Raw genomic sequence first — 6,426 nt, 5'->3', positions numbered from 1 at the left:
TCTCTCTCTCTCTCTCTCTCTTCTCTGATGTTGGAGCAGTGGTGTCAAACTCATTTTAGATGGAGGGCCATATCTTAAAGATAAAGACAACTTTAACGTAAAAAAAAAGACAACTTCAGATTCTTTTTGTTACGGTACAGATGAAGAAGACGACAGACAGCAGTGATGTTGTTTACCTCTATATTTTATATATATATTATAAGAAATTAAATGACACGACCCCGTTCGCCCGTCAGTGCGCATTCTTCTTTGCGCAGCTTCGAGAGAGTGAAAGACGTGCGCCAGACCGGCGGCTGCAAGCAGCTGCAATCAATCGCCAGCAATCACCACACCTGGAGCTGATGATAAGACCCGCCTTGATAAGACTGCTCAACCTGCTATCCCGCGCCGGAACATAACCTTCTGTTCGCGTACATATCCTCCGTCGCTTTGGTAGTGAGCTGTGCGTCTCACCTTCCCTGGATCTCCCTCTGGACACTGATTGCCTCCCATGATCCTCAACTTCCCACCGACTCAATGACCTTCGAGCTCTGCCGTTGTCCCCCCTGATCTTCCGCGTCTCGCCCAACAGTACAGCAACACTCAGAAGCTAATCTACACACATAGTTGCACACATATACACCCCTTTGGCTTCGTCACACTCCATACCCCAGTTTATTATTTTATTATTTAAGTTTAATACCATACCACACCCTTGTGTCTGTGCCGTCTACTCCTTCCGTCCATAACATGTAGTGTGTAAACTAATCCAAAATGTGTATGGTGTGACTATGTGTACGAATTAACTGAGGAGTGTTACCAGGAGTGTTGAGCAAGAGGCGGAAGTCCAAGAGGGTCAAGGCAGGCTTGAAGGTCCAGAGACAGGCAGGAAGTCGGGGACAATAGCGAGGCGTCAAAAGTCCGTGTCCAGGCACGATGTCGAGATCCAAGAGGCAGCCAGGGAACCAGAGGGAATACGGGGAGATGAGACACACAGCTCGTGATGCGGGACCGAGGGAATGCTGCTGGAAGGCGACATGGGCACACAGACACGAGATGAATGAACACAGAGGGGGAGAAAACACAGACAGAGAGAGAGGGTCCATAGAGCGAGATGAGTCGGCTTACGGTACTGAACAGGTGGCTACGTTCTGGCCCGGAACCCAGGTTTGCACTGGCTTAAGAAGGTGATGAAGCTCATCAGCGACAGGTGTGCTGATTGAGCCGATGGATTGTAGCTGCCTGCTGTAGCCAGAGTGGAGGTACGCCCAGCGCAGCGCACAGATGAATGCACACAGTGGTGCACCCGGGCCGTGACAGTTTTCTTTGTTTAAAAATCGAACTGCACATTCCAAAAATGTACAAATTATAAGGTTGTTACAGGATGTTATTTATGTAGTTTGCTCATTTTCTAATAGCCTAGGTATCTGCTATCCTATCACCTTCTCCAATGCCAACCTGTTGGACCTCACTAGACAAGAAACAATAGAAACACAAATCAGGAGGAGGAAATGGAACTGGACTGGTCACACACTGTGTAGACACAATAGTTCAATCACGAAACATGCTATAACATGGAACCTGCAAGGTAGGCGGAAGAGAGGAAGGCCTAGAGCCACCTGGAGGAGAACCACAGAGCAGAAGATGAAGGCGCAAGGGCTGTCATGGCAACAACTGGAGCGGGGCGCACAAGACCGAAGGGGGTGGAGGAGTTCCATCAATGGCCTATGTTCCTCAGGGAATTCAAAGGTCTGAGTAAGTAAGTAAGTAAGTAAGTAATTTTATTCGACTGGTGCCCTAACATCATGTAGTTATTTTTTTTTTTTACATATTTGGCATAATCTTCAAAGATACAAAGAATTGCTATTGCGACTTCTAGTGGACACATTTAGAACAGCTGTTTCTTTCATTGAAAAATGTTGGCTGATTTTTATACTTAGCAAACTCATCTTGCTGGCCGGATAAAACCTGTACGTTTGACAGCCCTTTGTTGGAGTGTTCAGGATGCACAACAACATGATGAGGTGAGATACACACTCCCTCCACTTTCTCACACAATGAAACACGGCAAACTGAGACGCTGGTGGACGTAAGTGTCAAAAAATGACACCCAACCTAAACAAATATGACAACTACCCATTAGCCACCTAGGCCTTCAGAATACCATCATTTATGTCACCACATGACCATTGCTGGAGAAATACTATACAGAAACACATTTACGTACTACTGGGCATTGACTCACATCAACAGTGTGGTTATTTTCTGGCGCATTTAGGTGGTGTTGCGTTGGACCCGGTCTTCTGCCGGACACCTCCCAGGTTGGTTCGATGACACATAAGCTGGTTATAAAAGAATCCCAGGCAGAGTTGCTCATTTTGATATTTTATTACCAAAGCTTTGGGAGACCAATCTAGATACAACCTTTCAATCGCATTGCCCAAATTGATCTCACTCTCAAACGGGAAGCCAGTACTTCTTCATTGTGCAACCAGCCCCCACCCCCCCCCCCCCCCCCAGATGAGGCTTACAGGCTCTTTGTTCAACTGGAGATAAGATATTCAGGGAGTACTCTAACTTCCTACATTCCAAAGCTCCAAGGCTAACATACAGTTTAAATGCGGGCAAACAGAGAGAGAACAAATGGAGAACCACTAGCTGTTTAAAAATATGACTATGAATATAAAGATATAACTCTAAAATATGAATATATGTAGATATATATCTCCGTCAATAGGTAGGTAGGTAGGTAGGTAGGTCTTTATTGCACAAGTACAAACCCAGTTTCCATATGAGTTGGGAAATTGTTAGATGTAAATATAAACGGAATACAATGATTTGCAAATCCTTTTCAACCCATATTCAATTGAATGCACTACAAAGACAAGATATTTGATTTTCAAACTCATAAACTTTGTTGTTTTTTTTCGCAAATAATAATTAACTTAGAATTTCATGGGTGCAACATGTGCCAAAGTAGTTGGGAAAGGGCATGTTCACCACTGTGTTACATCACCTTTTCTTTTAACAACACTCAATAAACATTTGGGAACTGAGGAAACTAATTGTTGAAGCTTTGAAAGGGGAATTCTTTCCCATTCTTGTTTTATATAGAGCTTCAGTCGTTCAACAGTCCGGGGTCCCCGCTGTCGTATTTTACGCTTCATAATGCGCCACACAGGTCTGGACTGCAGGCGGGCCAGGAAAGTACCTGCACTCTTTTATTACGAAGCCATGCTGTTGCAACACTTGCTGAATGTGGCTTGGCATTGTCTTGCTGAAATAAGCAGGGGCGTCCATGAAAAAGACGGCGCTTAGACCTGTATGTACCTTTCAGCATTAATGATGCCTTCACAGATATGTAAGTTACCCATGCCTTGGGCACTGATGCACCCCCATACCATCACAGATGCTGGTTTTTGAACTTTGCGTCGATAACAGTCTGGATGGTTCGCTTCCGCTTTGGTCCGGATGACACGATGTGTAATATTTCCAAAAACAATTTGAAATGTGGACTTGTCAGACCACAGAACACTTTTCCACTTTGCAGCAGTCCATCTTAGATGGTCTCGGGTCCAGAGAAACCGGCGGCGTTTTGGGATGTTGTTGATAAATGGCTTTCGCTTTGCATAGTAGAGCTTTAACTTGCACTTACAGATGTAGCAACCAACTGTATTTAGTGACAGTGGTTTTCTCAAGCGTTCCTGTGAACCCGCTCAAGATTAGACAAACAAACAGTGGACAGGGTTACAGAACAGAAGCGCTGATGGGTCACCACAAGGCGCCCCGTAAAAGATGGGAAAAAGGTAAACGCTGGGGAAGGATGAGTAAAAAACTACAATCTAGACTGGGCTCTGTCTGGAGTGGGAAAAAAACCTCCACAGCAAAGCACATATTACAACACACTCATTACAACATACATCTTGAGACTTGCAACAGAGGGGAGGGAGTGGAGGCGCTGCCCAGCCTTCCATTACCCCTAAGGGATTTGCGTCAAGGGCGTTGGATGGTGGGCGGGGTACGTGTGATTGGCGAATATTCTTTGAGGATGCATGTGTGTGTGTAAGCCTGCCGCGTGTCTCTGTTCCGCCTCTTTTGGTGTTCTTGCCAGTCCATCCAAAGCATGGGTGTCAAACTCTGGCCCGCGGGCCAAATTTGGCCCACCATGTAATTTAGTTTGGCCCTTGAGACAATATAAAATTAACATTAGAGCTGGCCCGCCGGTATTATACAGCGGCGGTGCATTCACTGCTAATTCTCATACTTGCCAAGCCTCACGATTTTCCCAGGAGACTACCCCCCCCCCCCCGAAAATCTACCGGGGCAACCATTCTCTTGAATTTCTCCCGATTTCCACTCGGACAACAATATCGGCGGCGTGCCTTAAAGGTACTGCTTTTAGCGTCCTCTACAACCTGTCGTCATGTCCGCTTTTCCGCTATACAATCAGCGTGCCAACCCAGTCACGTAACATATGCGGATTCTACACACACACAAGTGAATGCAAGGCATACTTGGTCAACAGCCATACAGGCCACACTGAGGGTGCCCGTATAAACAACTTTAACACTGTTACAAATATGCACCACACTGTGAACCCACACCAAACAAGAATGACAAACACATTTCGGGAGAACATCCGCAGAGTAACACAACATAAACACAACAGAACAAATACCCAGAATCCCTTGCAGCATTAACTCTTTTGGGATGCTACAATATACACCCCCGCTACCAACAAAACTCGATTTTGCATGTCACTATAAAGTTATACAAGCCTTGCTTGTTCAATATTCAATGCAAAACTTGTTTGGGTCCCTATTAAAAGGTTAAATTGTTCAACTTTGGCCTGCGGCTTTGTTCAGTTTAGAATTTTGGCCCACTCTGTATTTGAGTTTGACACCCCTGGTCCAAAGTACTAACCGCGGGTTGGATTTTGGACGCTGGCGTGCCGTATCTGCCTAGGAGAATCAGCAACAAGCGGTAGAAAATGGAAAAATGACTAATGATCTATTGCTAACGATGGATTCTGATGAGTCATCTATGTTGCTGCTCCTCGATCTTAGCGCTGCTTTCGATACCGTCGATCATAATATTTTATTAGAACGTATCAAAACACGAATTGGTATGTCAGACTTAGCCCTGTCTTGGTTTAACTCTTATCTTACTGATAGGATGCTGTGTGTCTCCCATAACAATGTGACCTCGGACTACGTTAAGGTAACGTGTGGAGTTCCCCAGGGTTCGGTCCTTGGCCCTGCACTCTTCAGCATCTACATGCTGCCGCTAGGGGACATCATGCGCAAATACAGTGTTAGCTTTCACTGTTATGCTGATGACACCCAACTCTACATGCCCCTAAAGCTGACCAACACGCCGGATTGTAGTCAGCTAGAGGCGTGTCTTAATGAAATTAAACAATGGATGTCCGCTAACTTTTTGCAACTCAACGCCAAAATAACAGAAATGCTGATTATCGGTCCTGCTAGACACCGACCTCTATTTAATAATACAACTCTAACATTTGACAACCAAACAATTAAACAAGGCGACTCGGTAAAGAATCTGGGTATTATCTTCGACCCAACTCTCTCCTTTGAGTCACACATTAAAAGCGTTACTAAAACGGCCTTCTTTCATCTCCGTAATATCGCTAAAATTCGCTCCATTCTGTCCACTAAAGACGCTGAGATCATTATCCATGCGTTTGTTACGTCTCGCCTCGACTACTGTAACGTATTATTTTCGGGTCTCCCCATGTCTAGCATTAAAAGATTACAGTTGGTACAAAATGCGGCTGCTAGACTTTTGACAAGAACAAGAAAGTTTGATCATATTACGCCTGTACTGGCTCAACTGCACTGGCTTCCTGTGCACTTAAGATGTGACTTTAAGGTTTTACTACTTACGTATAAAATACTACACGGTCTAGCTCCATCCTATCTTGCCGATTGTATTGTACCATATGTCCCGGCAAGAAATCTGTGTTCAAAAGACTCAGGCTTATTAGTGATTCCCAAAGCCCAAAAAAAGTCTGCGGGCTATAGAGCGTTTTCCTTTCGGGCTCCAGTACTCTGGAAGGCCCTCCCGGTAACAGTTTGAGATGCTACCTCAGTAGAAGCATTTAAGTCTCACCTTAAAACGCATTTGTATACTCTAGCCTTTAAATACCTTTTTAGACCAGTTGATCTGCCGTTTCTTGTCTTTTTCTCCTATGTCCCACTCTCCCTTGTGGAGGGGGTCCGGTCCAATCCGGTGGCCATGTACTGCTTGCTTGTGTATCGGCTGGGGACATCTCTGCGCTGCTGATCCGCCTCCGCTTGGGATTTTTTTCCTGCTGGCTCCGCTTTGGTCTGGACTCTCGCTGCTGTGTTAGATCCACTTTGGTCTGGACTCTCGCTGCTGTGTTGGATCCATTATGGATTGAACTTTCACAGTATCATGTTG

Source organism: Nerophis ophidion, linkage group LG02 (genome assembly GCF_033978795.1).
Source record: "Nerophis ophidion isolate RoL-2023_Sa linkage group LG02, RoL_Noph_v1.0, whole genome shotgun sequence".
Lineage (NCBI taxonomy): Eukaryota > Metazoa > Chordata > Actinopteri > Syngnathiformes > Syngnathidae > Nerophis > Nerophis ophidion.
The sequence above is the reverse complement of the archived record's forward strand: the minus strand, read 5'-3'. Positions refer to the sequence as shown.